The 17,246-nt window shown below is 39.0% G+C and overlaps 1 protein-coding gene across 1 annotated transcript in view; it reads right to left on the reverse strand.

Annotated features, from left to right (window-relative positions):
• brip1 (BRCA1 interacting helicase 1) overlaps positions 1-17,246 on the reverse strand; it is a 77,746-nt gene that overhangs the window by 299 nt on the left and 60,201 nt on the right. The window lies entirely within an intron of this gene.

The raw sequence follows: 17,246 nt of genomic DNA on the forward strand, positions 1-17,246 counted from the left end.
CTTTGGTTTAATAGACTAAGTTTTTTTTTTTTTGTCAAAGCTTTAATGGTGCATTAAAGAGCAGGAAAGCCATATTGAAATTTATGTTATCTGACTTTCCACATAAAAGCCCAGTCACTCTCATTAGAAAAATCCCATGTTTGAGCCCCTCATGGAGCGCAGAGTGAGCATGCTGCGTGTGTATCTTCAGTAAGAGGACCTGGGTATTAGAGCCCATCTGGAAGTCATTGACGGTAGAACTGGCTGTTTCCCTCTCCCCTGCATCGCGCTGCCCTTCCTTACTGTCGTCCCATAATCCCACCTAACAGCCGCCTGGGCTTGGCTGCTCCATTCCGACACAATGATGGGCTTAAATTGGCCTTCTTGTAAAAAAGAAAGGGCTTTGGCTGTTCAGCAAGCCACTCCAAAGGGACACTTTAAATATCTAAGAGGGATTTAATATCAAGTCCATTAGGGCTTTTCTGGAACCCTGTAAATACTCAATTAGTGGATGATTTTGATTTGATCCACATGCAGAAATGTTTTGTTTCTGCATGTGGATCAGAAAGAGTCTAGGAGAGATAAAGCTTCATGCCAGCTCACCATCCATGTGTCACAAACAAAAGGTCACATTTACAGCTAAGTAAAACATAATGAGCATGTGCAGCTTTTCCTAAGTCATCTTTGTTATGTTCCTTCATAAAAAAAAGATTAATGGTGTTCTGGAGGCCAGAAGAACACAAGAGTCACAGAGGGATTACAACAGGGAGCCCAGCTCAGAGGCACGGGAGGCTGGAGAACTGGGCCAAAAGGGCACCGGGTGGGTTCAAAGCTCCGATGGAGGGACATTAAACTGTTAGCGTGTGTGATCAAACATGCAGATGGCTGGAACCGATCTGAACCACAGCTAAATCTGCAGGATAAATAAAATCTGTGTGTTTTAAACTGGCTTCGGATAAAAGCATCGGAAAAACGAATAGTTGTTAAGAGGAGTTATTGGATTAATCATTCAGGAAGCAGAGAGGCACTTTATTTATTTCTGTACTGGAAATAAACTGTTGTGAAAACAATATGCCCCCTGTTGGTTTCTTCTAGTTCTTCTTTTTCACAATTAAAGGCTTCAAATCATCAGATTCATTTTAATTTCAGACAAACCTGAAAAACAAAGTGGCCATTTTGAAATGATAATTTCAGTAATGAATGGAGCTATCCAAATCAATCTGGCCCCAGGAGCAATTTCTGTTATGAGTAAAGTGGGAAGCTGCCCAGGGCGGCTTCTCCTCTAGGGTGGAATTAGATGCCCCTTTAGTAAACGGTTATGAAGTTAAATCTGTAGCCTATTTTTGTCTTATTTTACAAAAGGTAGAATGTTTTTATAACAACTGTGCAATTTAATGTTTTGTGAAGTGTGATGTTGTAAATAGTTTTATTAAAAACATTTCTTTAGATTTTTGTTGACTGTTGTGCAGTGAAATTTGCAGCTCAATGAGTATTGCAAAGTACACATAATTTTGTAAATGTATGATTATCAGTGTAATTTATTTTAATTATATTTATTTCTATTTTTGTATGTGTCTTATATAAGTTTAATTGCATTTATACAATATATTTGTGCTTTGCTGTGTGTGTCTATAGTAGTATTCTAGTTACTTTCACATAAAAAATTTGTGTGCATATTTGTATCTATCTATCTATCTATCTATCTATCTATCTATCTATCTATCTATCTATCTATCTATCTATCTATCTATCTATCTATCTATCTATCTATCTATCTATCTATATATATATATATATATATATATATATATATATATATATATATATACATATATACATGTGTGTGTGTGTGTGTGTGTTTTAAGTGCTTTCCTAAACAACAACAATTCAGATTTTATATGGGAAACTACAAACACTCCAACTGTAGAGCTACTCCTCCCTACTGTGATATCATGTATATTTAACAAAGGTACTAATATTAAACAGAAGCATCTTATAATCATAATGATAGTCCTGTATTCTAGAGGTATATTAATATGTAACATTGACAAGCGAGGCGGCCTGGCGGGACACCAGGTAACTGAAATCCCCTGCCAGCCCAATTTCCTTTAATCCGTATGACACAGTTCAGGCATAGCTGTGGCCTGGTAAGGTTCTTTCCTTCCTTCTGCTCTTTTTCAGGTTAGAAATGGAAGGTAACTGAGTAGGCCTGAAACAGTGCTCTGTAAAATCCACCACAGCATTTCCTTTCAAGCACTAAATGTCCAAACTCCATCATATTTATCTTCAATTCAATTCTACACAGTTTATTTATGATGTGTCAGTTCACAAAGAATGAACTGTTCTACTGGTAAAATATAGTCATGCTAGGACAGAATGCACCGCTTCTTTACTTGGGAGAAGAATAATTATTTTCAGTTCTGTTCTGGATTTATCAGGCAGGGCGTGAAGAGCAGCCAAAATACGATTTTAATGTTTAAAGTTTTGTTGCTGCTCAAAACTTTCTAGTGAATCTTGTGGAGATCCTGAGAAAAACGAACTTAAATAGTTGAGACTGAAAGGACTAATGCGTGGGGTGATTTTTATGCATGGCCTTCAGTCTCAACAGTCATGTTAAGAGGACAGGAGGTGCTTTTGGAAATGTTTTCTTTTTATTGTAGACATATACTGATACTGCAGGACAAATTACTGCCACTCAGAGAAAATTACTGGATGCAAGTTTGTTACTAAGGTCCTTAAGACATTACTAACCTAAAGCTGATGGGTGTTACTTCATATTTAGTCAACTTTTACCTCTAAGAAATAAATAAACTAAATGAGTAGCAAACAAACATAGCTTCTATTAAAACTGCAGTTCATAACTTTTATAAACATATTTTTATGTATTTGTTAAAATGTTTAGTATGTATTGATTATTTGTTAAAATGTTTACTATGTATTGACAGTATGGTATGAGACAAATAATCTGTGAAAAAAAATCAACTTTCTCTACTGGTCTTGCTGTCAACTGTGGAAATACCATTTCCTGCCAGAAACAACCAATGAGAGCCAGGAGGAGGGTCTTAGCTCTGACCATCACCCTCAGTTCACACTGATCAAACCTCCTCCTTTGCTCTCTGCTATCCTACAACTGGTTCCCCCCTGTGGAATCTGACATGAATAATCAGGCTAGTTAGCATAGTCACCAATGACAGCAGATAGTTTCCTGTAACCTTAAGTTGTTTCTCTGCCATTAGCACATTGAGCAGAGCATACACAAGGGTGATTGAGCTCAAATTTAATGCTCAAATTTGAAGAAAACTTGTAAACCTACCAAGACAAGGCCGTCCACCTAAACCTCCAGGCTGAACAAGGAGAGCTCTGATCAGACATGCAGCCAAGAGGCTCATGGTGACTCTGGACCAGATGGAGAGACCCACAGCTCAGAGGAGGAATCTGATCCACAGGACAACGATTAGTCATCACTGAACAAATGTGATCTTTATGGAAGAGTGGCAAGAAGAGAAAGTCGCTGCTAAAGAAAACCATAAGAAGTCTTGTTAGCAGTTTGCAAGAGGCCATACTGGACACAGAAAACATGTGGAAGGAGCTTTGGTCAAACCAGAATAGAAATTTACTTTTGGGTCAAAATGCAAAATGCTATGTGTTGAGGAGAACTAACACATAGCAGTTCTATGTGTTAGAACTGCTATGTTCTAACACATAGAACATAAACATGTTGTTTACTCTGGTGTGTTCAGAGTAATGTGGTGTGCACATTACTCTGAACACACCATCCCCATTGTCAAATATGGTGTTGGCAGCATTATGCCCTGGGTGCTTCTCTTCAGCAGGAACAGGGAAGACGATCAGAGTTGACGGGAAGAGCAATGTTAGAAGAAAATCTGTTGGAATCTGAAAAAAACTGGAGAGTGGAGCGGAGGGTCAGCTTCCAGCAGGACAAACATCCTAAACATAAAGCCAGGCTACATTAGGATGATTTAAAGCAAAGCATATTTATCTGTTAGAATGGCTCAGTCAAAGTCCAGACCTAAACCCAAACCAGAATCTGTGGCAAGACCAGGAAACTGCTGTTCACAAACATTCTGCATCTAATCTCACTGAGCTGGAAATAATTTGCAAGGAAGAAAGAGCAAAAATTTCACAAAGCTATAGAGACACCCTAAAGACTAGCAGATGGAATTGCAGCAAAGTATTTACTCAGGGGGATGAATACTTTTGCATCTTGCACTTTTCAATATTTAAACATAAAAATTGTTTTGGATCATGTTTTTTGTCTACTTCATAATTGCATACTACTTTGTGTTGGTCTTTCACATTAAATTCCAATTAAATGTATATATTTGTAGTTGTAATGTGACAAAATATAAAAAAGTTAGTGACTTTGTCAGCTGCTTCACAACTGACAATGTGAATACTTCTGCAAGGCACTGTATATGTTATTACACAATGAGAATATTATACAATCACAACATAGTGTCAGTTTTAACAAATATTTGCAGAACATATTTGTATAAAAGTTACATACTGCAGCTTGAATGTATCTTTTCATTTTGCTTTATGTTTACCTTTTCTTTAGAGAAACAGGGTGAGGTAGCTGCTTCATTAAAAACAAGTTTAAGCAGAAGAAAACACACAACTGACAATGAGGAGAAATGCTAACTGACTGCAGCATGAAGATTCACAGCTTGGATTAGTAAATTTCCCTTTAACCTCCTGAACCGACTTTTCCCTCTGGTTGGAGTCTCCTGATGATGCCTGGCAGTTCAGGCGAGAGCCACAACACAAAGACCCAAAGTCTCTCCAACCCCCACACCACCAAATTCATCTGGGATTAGTGGGTCCCATTCAAAGTACATACAAACCTCCCAGGAAACTTCTGAGAACTGAACGGCGCTGAAAGCAACTGGAACTCTCCTACATTAAGATTTGATTTATGTTTACCTTTATTTAGAAGTATGGAAGGCTTTTCCTCACTTGCCATAGCAAGTTTATTTCCCCCAACTTTCAAAAAGCCACTCACTATCCGCTAAGCACAAATTAAAGCTGATTAATACAAAAATGGTTTCCAGTTCCCCCAGTTGATCTATTGGGAGGCAGTATTAGACAATACCCACATCCACTCCACAAACACAGGCTATGTTACTGTGTTCGGCAAGAGTCAGCAGGGAGGAAGAGGATTTCTTCTTGGAGTACTCATACCCTCTACTGGCTACAATGTGTAATGTCAAACAGAAGTAGGATTCTACCATTTTGCATTGATAAAACCAACATGTCTCTGTACAGTGGACCATAGAGCAGATCCTTGAGCTTCCAGCAGCATGTCTGGCTTGACCACAAAAGATAATGACATGTTTATGATTTATATCTGTCGAGTAAAATAAAGGACCTTTAGAACAACAATAGACAGAATCTGAGAATTTAACTTTATGTTTTAATATTATCTGTTCAGAAAATATATTTATACCTGCCTATTCTATTTTATGTTGTGGGCAGAAAAATATATATTTAATTATGTTCTAAAGTAATAAAACTTTTTTTTTTTTTCATATTTTTTTTGTTTTGTTGCCTACTAAACAGAGTCCTAATAAGTCTACCTAAGTAGCTTGTGGGATTCCAGTCTGCTTGTCTTCCATCTTTTCAACTTGTGTAAATAAAATGTTATTTATCAGTAAATTCTAGGAAAGCCAATGGCAGAAAAACATTTGACTTTATTTTTGTTCACTAATCACTCTGTGAGGTAGCATCGCTCAAAAGGACACTGAAGCCAGACAACGTAAGGGCCGGATTCAAAGGGCAGTGGCTTCCGTCCAACCAAGATGACTATCCTCTATTAAGCCTGTAATGACAATACCTTGAGCTGGCTCCTTAGAGCTTCATGTTTAGCAGCCGGCCTGGTCCGGATCAAGTATTTACTTTGATAAGTACGGTTTACCGGGGATCACATGCTGCTGACAGGCACGTTAGCCAAAGGAGGAACAATCCTTCTGAGGGTGATTAAGTGTCTAAAGAAAGGCTGGGTGAGAGGTATAAGACCACTAAGTTTGTCCTTTTTGCACGCTCTATACCGGTGGAGGTCAGGATTTCATGAAAAACACAACCATGATCAGTTCATCCCCATGTCCTGCTCTGATACTGCCCATCCATCCGTCCGTCCATCCATCCATCTTCTTCCACCTAATGTGAAAGTACATTTCAAAACCTTTAGTGGTTTTTCTTTTTCTTTTCATTCATCATGTTTTTCTGTCACCATATCAGATTAAGTACTAAGATTAAAACAGCCGAAACAACCAGAACAGTTGATAAACTCTTAAAAATTCTTGGTCAACAGGTGAAGTGAAGAGAAGAAAACTGAACTGAAAGAACTTCCTTCTTCATGGTTCCTAATAAGACTTGTGATTGGCTGTTGAAATAATGTTTTAATTCCCTGATGGTTCAGATGAAGGGAAGCTCTCAGCTTGGCTGGCAAATTTAAAACATCAAAAGAAAGCATCAAAGCTCAACATTTACTATCTATTAAGAGTTCAGAGTTTGGTCCTTGGTTATGAGGGTAAAAAAATCAGCTAATACTTTTTGTTATGCTACCTAAACAAATTACTAGCTACCTTCAACTCAACTAGGCCTGTCACAATAACAGATTTTGTTGGAAAACAAATTGTCCCAGCAGTTATTGCAATAAAGAATATTGTTGTTTTGAGACCATTTTCAAGTATTAAATTGATAATGGCATGATAAGGCAAGTTTGCTCTCTCAAAGATCAATAAACTTTAATTATGCAAAGAACACCTCACACTGGAACTGGAAAATATTTTAAATTTCTAAAATAAAACACAACAACCAAAAACAATAAATTAAATGGATTATAAAGTCTCTGTAAACAAAATGGCCTTTCAAAAAATAATAATTGTCAAATTGAAAATTATTGAGCTAAATTTAGTTTATCATTAATTTGTTATTGATGCAGGCTTAAACACACACAAACTTGAAGGAAAGAAATTAACAGAAAAAAGCAATAAAACCCAAAGAAAAATCATCTCATAAGCTGGTTGATGGAGGTGTAAAAGACAGGCCTGGCTGCTGGAAGGCAAGCTCAGTAAATCTGGACACCAGGTGTCCTTCCAGCAGGTGTTGGATTACCAGCTGGCATTTCCAGGACAGGACCCTGTGTCCTGTGAAGGGGGCATATAGTAAGAGGCCTAAGCACAGGTAATGAAGGTAAACTTGAGGATTTAGGTCCTCAGCTCTGACTCTAAAGACTCTTAGCAGGTGATTTGTGGCTCATCCCCTCGAGGCTTAGGCTGTGACGATCTGACAAAGCTCGACTATCAAATCAGGTGTCTACTTAACGCAGTCCAGCCAGGTTGATCGGAGAGATGGCTGAAGAGTGGGTTGAATATCCTGTTAGCGTAGCTGTTTCAAAGGGTATTTAAAGGGTGATCCCATTATGCGGGATTGAAATCTCCATAATGTGTTCCAAAACAGCTCCAGGAAGGATTCTGACAGCCTTTTCTGGCAGGAAACCGCTACAGGACACATGTTAAACTGCATCAAGGTTGTCTTCATTGTGCATTGTGTCAATGGGAGACAATGATCAACAAATGTCATAAAAGCTGGGAACTCTGGCCTGTCCTCCTGTGGACATGCAACCACCCCCAACCAGCAAATACCTCTTGTGATCCCCGAGGCGATTACTCATTACATGATTATGTCACATTGAGTAAATTAGACTGATACCCAATAAAACATGTGGTGTGGTGACAGAATGACAAAAATGATTATTTTTTATTTAAGCATTGAAGACTGAAAGGTGCTTTATATATTCCTGAAACTTTGGGTCTGTTGATACATCTTTGAGACTTGAACAAATGTCGGGATGAAAGACCAGTTGCTGTCGCTCACCCAGATTGACAGCAGATTTCAGGCTTCTCGTGGCCTGAATCCAATAACTACACAATCTGTGTGTTTGGGGACAACATTCAATTCAGTCAGTCATGTTCATTTATATGAGGACGTTTTGGCTAAATGAAAATGTATATGCAATTAATAACGCTTCCTGATTTTACAGTTTGGATAGTTTCTAACCACTAAAAATGTGCTTTTATGCAACATGAAAGAAGCAACCTGACATAATTATAACCAAGATTTTGTTTTCGGCTCCTAAGAGAAAAGGGAACCCTACTGCTTAAGGCAAGGATGATTCCAAATAGTGTCATATTAAAATAACCAGATGTCAGCTTTTTGGGTTGATGAAACCTTTACATTTGGGTTTAAACAGTAATGGTCAGAAGTGGTGGCAGCAAAAATAAATGCCGTAAAAATTTGCAGCAGGAGTCAGCACACAGACACTACGATGAGGTGACTTGTAATCCTCAACTATAAGCATCTCATCTGGGCTAAGGAGAACAAGAACTGGACTGTTGAACAGTGGTTCAGATTGAAGTTTGCATTTCATTTGTTAAGGTCCCAGAATCTGGAGAAAGAGTGGAGAGGATCAGTATCCATGTTGCTTGAAGTCCAGAGTGAAGTTTCCAGTTAGTGTTGGTTTGGGTATCATGTCATCTGTTGGTTCTGGTCCACTGGGTTTTCTGACATCCAGAGTCAATTCTGCCATCTCCCAGGATTCTAGAGAACTTCATGCTGACAGGCTGGATGGAGATGCTGATCTGACTTGGTAAAAGATTTGGGACCTACCCACAAAGGTACCAACAGCTGATTCAATAACGATGGTGTTCCTGTTTTTGGTTTCCCAGGAAACTCCACTAACCTTTAACCCCATAGAAAATCTATGTGTTGTCGTCAAGAGGAAAATGAGACACCACATCCAGCAAGGCAGATGACCAGAGGGAGCTATCAAAGCAACCACCATGCCTATGCAGAGCCACAGCCTAATGGCCTCCATGCCACACTGCAATAATATAGTAATTCATGCAAGAAGCGGTGTCTATGCATAGAGTGTATAGAGATGTTCATACTTTTAAGAAGCCTAACATTTCTGTCTAAAATATAACTCTTTTGCTGAGCTTATATACTATTCTAATGTTCTGAAACATTGAATCTTGGCTTTCCATTCAAAGCCTTGCAATATTTCATTCTATGTGCAAATAATCTATTTATGAGTTTTATTTTCTTAAATGAGAGACAAAAATAGTAAACTTTTTCATGATATTCAAATTGTTTTGATGTAGCTGTAAGTGGTATGAGAAAATACAGACTCTGTAGATAAACTTGATCTATACACAAATACAAAACTTTAAAAAATTGTTTTTTTTATTCTTCTTCAGTATATACCAGGAAAATGTTGCCATGTCCCAACATGCTTCACTGCCTGAACTTTTGAGCAACTTCTTTGGACCATAAGTATATAATTGGACTAAATCTGAGCCAAAAGGCATTTTGTTTCTTTTGTCAAAAATATAAAAATTATTGTAAAATCAGATTAGCTGAATTATTTAAGAGCTGCACAGTGAGCTGAAAATTACACCCAAAGAGTGTGTTCAGGGATCATGATTACAGCCCCTCTTCAGAGAGCTAAAAACTTTGCTGGAGCACGAAGTCTCACTTGTTTGAAATGCTTGTCTGCCTTAATCAGTTTACAAGTTTGTTTAGAGTCTTGTCATGAAGCTCTTGGTATCTATCATGAAGCAGCAAAGGCAAAACAACCAGACTGATTATCATCACCAGGGCCAGGAAGGGCGGACAACAACAGTGGAATTTATCACGCCCATCTCTCAGTCCCCTTTCGCTGGGACCTAAACTCATTTTCACCTCCTCTCCTCCTGGCCGAGGAGCCTCATGTCTGATGTGAGAGGATGACACCTCCCCTTCCGTTGTCCTTTTCCTGCAGACCTCACTCTTCTCCAAATGAAATCTAAACAAGCACAATTACAGTTAATTGGCTGGATAGGATCTCTGTCTGCCTTCTGTGCTTGAAAAACATCCGCTCAGCTTGCACACACACCTTCTCCTGAGGTTTCCCTTGCTGTGGCACCGAAACAGAACAGTTTTAACATGGAGCTTCTCTTCGCTCCATGTGTCCCAGTGGTTGAAAAAGCAGAGCTGGATGAAAGGGAGTGTTATGTGAACGAGTCTCAAAGCACAAACTGCTGTGTCTGATGGCTGAGATAGCAAACCTTGGCTCCGTGCTTGTGCTATCACTGGCACTCATCTCACACAAACACACTCAGCCCAAACAATGACTAGCAACATTGCTGGTAGGACAAATAACATCCTGATATAATTACACATTCAGGAAATTAACAAGACAGTATGTCTGCTGCAGCAGGAGCATGTACTCTACACTGTAAGTGATTGAGGGGAAGGAAGAGTTCAACACCAGGCTGCTGTTGGTCTGTAAATAACTGGCTGCACTTGGACAGGACAGGACAGGATAGTGGGTGGGACAAGAACCATTCCCTGTCCCCTGGAAAAACTATTTAATAAGAATTTTTGCTGATTTTCAAAACTTTAGCTTCAAAATCAGAATCAGCTTGGTTCTAAATTGTTCAGTAGAGATAGTTTGAACTTCCTCCTTCTCTCTGATCTTTAGTCCTGCTCTGCATCCATGAAACCTTGTATAAAAGGTGTTTAAGAAATTCAGATCAGTGAGAAACCTTCCTGTCTCTCCCTGTTTCGACTTGTGAGCAGTCCACTGATGTACAAAGTAAATCATGAAAAAAACTATTCGATTCGATTCAACTCGACTCAGATTTTTAGGGTCACAATTCAATTCAGTAATGATTTTTGATTCAGACACAGACTAGTGTTAGGTTAGCTTAGTTACCACACGTTTTCCTGAATAAAAAAAATATAAAAAATTCTTCAACGTGTATACGGTGGCCGAGTGGAAGTGTAAAGCAATGTGCAGGGGCACAGACATACAAAAGAAACATATTTTAAGATAGATTTTTGAGCATTTTGAATTTACTGAATTAGGTAGCAATTCCTAAGAGTAGGAATTGTGATTCTTTATAGAATATTTTCTCTGCACCTTTCATAAAAAGTGACATACTTAATGTCTTGAGATAATGAAAAGGAAAGATTTTACTCTATTTACTGTTGATGACTAAACTGAACATCTTGCATTTAATTGCAGTAACACAACATCTCTAAATTAACATAAACTGAAGAGAGCACCTTAGATATTGATGTCCTGCAGAAGGGACGGCGTCAGAGTAGGATGGAACTTAATTCAGGACTAAAGATGATATTTACAGATATTATACATATTTCACAACCTCTTGGAAAGTCTATATTCTCAATATTGAAGTCTTTCAGAAATTCAAAGAACATTTACAGTTTATAATTCTCTACTTTCTATCTTATCTATTCATGGAGATCTCTGCAAAAACAAGGAAACAGCAATCAGCAACATGCATCAGATCAACTAAACTATGACAAAATCAAACCCTACTGATCAACAAGTCAACTCATGTCTCGTTTAAGTATTTTGCAAGGTTGTATACATTTAGAAGAGCGTTTGAGAAGACATGATCAGGACAGTGATCAATGACATCCCATTTCTCAAAGTCAGTGAAAACAAAAGCCTGCCAGCAATTGAATGACTTCTCTGAGATGGCCTCTCCTTTCAAAGCTTATTTTTCCATTAACACTCAGTGTTGGTGAAAGGCTATGACTGGATAGGGCTTTGCCTGAGAGACAGCTGCCAAGCAGGTTAACAGAGCAAACATTACACTTTCAGGCATACTTATGTGCAAACATACACACAGACAGGCAGGCAAACACATGTGAGAGCAAACACAATTGAAAAGGTGAGAGGTAGACTCTCCCTGACACCCAAGGGCCACTCAGCCCCAGATTTTTTTTTTGAAGGTTTAGGCTCCACTCCCTTATTTGCTCTGCAGAGTATTCTCATCACCTCTGCTCTTCTGGTGTCGAAACATGTGCTCACTCTGGTGATTTTAAGTGAACATGCTTTTGTTCAGATCAGATTATGTGTTTTACTTTCTGTGTTTGGTTTTTACACTTTTAAAAAAATAACACCTTTGGTGGCATCTCAGATCATTTTTATTTCTAATTCAGTTCATGTGTACATTGGTTCTCTAAAGAAGTCCGAGGGTGTTTTCACACCTGATAGTCCGGTAGTCTCAGTTCAATTGGAGCCAAAATTGCAACATTTGTTGCATTTTGAGATGGTGTGGTTCACTTTCACACTGCACTGTGACAAATGAAGGAACCAAACCCTGCACTGTAGTCCGATTCCTGCTTTCGGAGTGGTCTCAGCTTCGGTTGGCATTCAACTAAGTTTGTAGGTGAGCCAGAGTTCATTTTATTGGGCCATCAGAGTTCGATTATACATTCTCACCTTCCGAAATGAAGCAGACTTTCTGGACAAATGACCTACAGTTTGATTAAAGTGAACTATACAGGGTTTTCTTATGACTGGGAAATCCTTTAATCTCCATGGCAGCTATTCAGTTGTGCAACATGCCTGGGTGGATCGAGCGTCCCTATTGAGATGTAGCTCCTTCTCAGAGCTGCAGTTTCTAAGCTTCCGAGTTCAAGCCTCACAAAGCACCTCTCCCCCTCGACTCCCACACTCAGCTCCTTCAAACTAGCCAGCAGCGATTAGCAAACACCTGGTGGAGCTACACATCTGCTGAGCTTAATATATTACTCCTTTCTCACTGTAATGCTGGAAACATGTTGTTAAAGGGTTAATAGAGAAATGATGTTTTGATGACTTACTGAAATCAGAGTGTTGGAAAAAGCAGGAGGTTCTCAAGGTGTTAAATGACAAAGTTAAATTTATTTTAAGTCATATTTGTTATACCGTAACTGAAAGAAACATAAATACTTGACTGTGCTATAAAATGACTGGCAGACACATAATACAGCCCTTGTAATTGAAATAGTTTTCAGAATTAACTTCTCAAAAGTTTCTCTTCAACACAAGAGAAGCACACTAGCCTAGCTCCAACCTGTCACTGCATGTCTGTGTGTGGAACCAAAGCAGTTCTGTGTGATGGGAAAGGATTTTTGAGCATCCTCAGGGTCAGGCAGAACAGTGATCAATTTCCACCTTTCCTGGAAGGTGTTATCACTGGCTCATCTCACATACTGCTGGTGCTGAGTCACGTTTGGAGAAGCTTGGTCTGTTTCAGTATAAACAGCGCTGACACTGGAGCCTTGGCTGTCTCATCGACTTCTTTCAACATTCTGGGGTGTGCAAAACTTCAGGAACAGTAAAAATTTTTTACACAGATTAGAAAAATAAAGGTGACAAGATAAACTAAACAATCATAGCACGTTGTCTTTCAGCAAGACTCTCATTTCAGAGCCATGATGGAATGAAACCAAGCAGAACTGCAGGAAGAAACTGTTGCTGATGCAAGCACTGTACAGATTATGCTGGCTCCTCAGGCAGAATAGAGAAACAGCACCCCCCTCTGGTCAGAGTGAGTCAGACAAACTGGATAGGCTCCCTGTCTGTAGGGAAGTGTGTCAAGGGCAACAGGGATTAAGGATCAAGCAGGAGGTGGGCAAAAGGCAAAGACAACACATCTCCAACAGCATCATGTCACAAAAGGATTATTAGGTTGTCCTGAAGTCAGTAACACACATACACACACCAAGTGCTCTATCAATTGGAAATATAGCTATTATAGCCACAATGCAGGATATGAAGGAACAAAGCAGAGCAGGGGGTTGGTGAGGTCTTCCTGCTCCACCACACTGTCACCTGCCCATCTTCTTTGCAATTGCCTGTATTTGGCTGGAGCTTCGCACAGCTGGGATGAGACAAGCTTAAACCGTCCTTTGTGCTTCTGTCAATAATCATGTTTGCACTCTCATGATCCCGAGGCTTTAGCTCTGGTAAGTTATTTGACACTGCACCTCTCCACCACCTACACAGCTGACTGACGTACAACTTCTCTCTCTGCTACATGCGGATCAACCAACAGCTACTGACATGTTTTCCTTTCTTTGTCTCCTGCTCTCTTCAGCCTGATCCCAGTTTTACCGTGTTCATACGATGTGCGTCCAAAACAACACCAAATATAGTCAGAATAGAAAAGGGACCTTCTGGTTGTGACAAAAGATTTTTCCATGCAAATTGTTATTGTTGCAGACACATTGTAAATGTGGAGATTCAGGTATGAATCCAGTATGGTGGTGTAGTGTCAGATCAGAACACATGGAGCCACAAGTGTTCTGTAGATTCCCTATTTCTCTGACTGCACTTAAATGCTGACATCTGTAAGTATACCACTAACAGATTTTGAAGACCAACATTTCAAATTTAAAAAAAAATTCATTACCTTTGCCTGAATGAGTTGTAAAATTGTATAGGCATGCATATTACTTAGTAAACTCCTCAGCATTAGACATTGTTAGAAGGGAGCAAAATGTCCAGGAAAATGAGTACTGCAGCTTCTGGAACTTCACTGACTGGTGGTTTCCAAGGGTGAAAGCAAACTTTGAGTGAGATTCAAAGAGAGAAAAAAAAGATAAAGTCTTAAGATCATCTGCAACAACTTCCTTTTCACAGCTGTCAAAAAATAGAAGAGACCGAGTAAAATGTTCTACAGCAGGAAGAACACATGTCCCTACATTACAGTAACTAAGCAAACACAAGGACAAATGCTCGTTTTTACTAAGCCTTGCTTTCATTGCTACACAAAAAATAAAACCATGTCGGTTTGTTGAGTGCACTTAGAGAAAGTCACCAACAAAGTCAGCTAGAAGGGCACACATAAAACCAGATGGGCTTTTGGAAACGGGGGAACAAAGAGTGAGAAAAGCAACTTCAAGCGGCACCTGTTATGTTTCAGGAGGAACAGGGTGGAGGATTGGAGGGAACAAAAGCTGAGCATTATGCTGCTCATATAAAGAGCAGGGAAGCCTGTTTGCTTTAGAGGTGTTGGTCCGGCTGCCCCGGCGGCTATGGATTGCGGGGACGCCCGTAGCTTTTGTTTTTTGACACGAATAGGGGGTGTTGAGAGCAAACGGCGGCCACTGATGCATGGCTGAATTCCTATTAGACTGGTAGAACTGGGTGAGTCCCTGGAGGACACCTTTTGAATGTTCCATTCAAAAACGGGTATTAACAGAGCTGATGGGTCAAAATCAAATTGACTCCCAAATATCATTCATATTCAAAGCTGTTCCGATTGATCACTCACACATCACAACTGTGTTCAGAATTGCCAAAAAAACTGAGTCTATGTCAGGGAAGTAACCAAAACAGGGAGAAAATTATTACCTAAAATGGCTCAGATCTAAAACAGAATCTACAGTTTAAATTTACTGGTTGACTGCTAGTATGGACCCAGCACAACTGCAGTTGTAGAAACATTTCTGTTATGTTGTTTCAGTTTTGGGTCAAGTTCACCTTAAGTTATACTCCCAACCACAGCTGATAATCCAGGGAAACTTCTGTCTTGTGTGCAAACTGCCCCGCTGACTGATTGCTTGTGAAACTCGAGCTTTAAAGTAGCAGTTGTGCTGTGTTTTCATGGGTTATTAATTATTTTGGTGAGAGCACAACTAATATTGTTCAGTGAAATCTTCTGCTGAGATGAACCACTGTAATCTTCATTAATTACCCAGAGAATCTTTAAAGAATTCTGAAGTCTAAATAGATGTATTAGTTTAGTTGGAGTTTCCTGAATCTGTGCTGGTCATACCTGTCAAGGTTTGGATTCATAAATAAAGGAAATTGTCCACTGCCTGCTGAAAGCCGTCCCGTCAGCCTGACCAATGTCCAATATTATTTATATTTTAAGACAGGCTTACAAGAAATCTAAAATAACTACTTGTCACTTACAAACTATAGTTAGGTGCTCAGAATCTGATAAGGCCTACCTTTGCTGACACTGAAATTCTGACCATTCCTTTTTAAGTAAGTAAGTCCTATAATAGTGCCTAAGTAAAAACAGATAATGGAGTTGAAACACATTTATTTATATTACATATTTATCAACCACATCTAAATGATCTGATCCTTTGAGTGAAATAAAAACAATTTCAGGTAGAGATTGTCTTTCATTGGGCAGGTAATTGGCCTTAATCATTTTTGACAGAAAAAAACTCACCTATTTTTGACATTTTTTCACAGAATGTATTCCACCATACAATGCATGTACTGTGCGCATGACAGCCTGCGCTTTAATTTTTAAAACATTACCTTTGTAAATTTATCAAATTAAATACAGTAAAAAAATTAAGTAAAACAGTAAAACAAAAAAGTAAAAAAATATATTTTATCTTATTTAGCTTTATCTATCAAAGGACAGTGATCACAAACTACTGCTTAGATTAGCAGTAGTTCTAAATCTAAGCAAACTTAGATAACATGTGAAAAGAACACCTTTACTGCTATGTGCACATTAGGCATTTAAATGGGAATATATTTATGAAAACAAAACACGCAAATAACACTCTCACGAGAAGACATCCCAAATTTTTGTAAGAGAAAAGGGTAGACAAGATAAAACTTAGTTGTTGGGCATAAGGCTATAAATGTGTTATTGGTGTTAACAAAATTTGTCTAAAAGAACTAAACGACATAGATAGACATTCAAAACGGCTCAACGAGTCACTCCAGCCAGCTGAATCGCTCTCACGGCACGCTCCTTCGTGGGGTGCACCATCTCACCCATCAGCATTTGGCCCACCATCATTTTTGGGATCAACACCTGGTGTGTTCCCGCTGTCAGCACTAACCTTGCCAGAATTGCCTCCGACGTTGCTGCTGGTGGCAGATCTCTGAAGGCAGAAATTATTATTCAAAATTTTTAACTAAATATAGAAAATATATCTAGGAAATTTGTGGGAAAATACTAATACGGGAGGTCAGCAGGAGAGAGGGTTAAAATACGGTAGTTTCCCAGCTAAAAAACTGCAACTTGACAGATATGGTGCTGGTAGTGTTGAGGTAAATGTGAATAAATATGTAAATCAGTGGGTTCCCTGGTAAGAATTTGTCCATACCTTTGTTTTGACCTGCCTGGCAACAAGAACACCAAATGAGTTCAAACAGCACAGTAGGTGAACACATTTGCAACTATCCCATATTTGTTAAGTATTTTTGAAGTCAAAGCTTGTGAACTGAGCGAGTGGTCCATTATAACTGGGGAAACCCACTGAATACCTAAAGCAGAACAGAGAGAAAGTGGAATTAACCTGTTCAAATAGAGATGGGTTGAAAAGTGTCATTCCCACATTGAGGTGTGCCAGCAAGCTTTGAAAGTCCATGAGTCAGGGCAAGCTTTCGGGTATGTTGTCAAAGTGTGTCCTGTTTGATT

Source organism: Gambusia affinis, linkage group LG06 (assembly GCF_019740435.1).
Source record: "Gambusia affinis linkage group LG06, SWU_Gaff_1.0, whole genome shotgun sequence".
Taxonomy (NCBI): Eukaryota; Metazoa; Chordata; class Actinopteri; order Cyprinodontiformes; family Poeciliidae; genus Gambusia; species Gambusia affinis.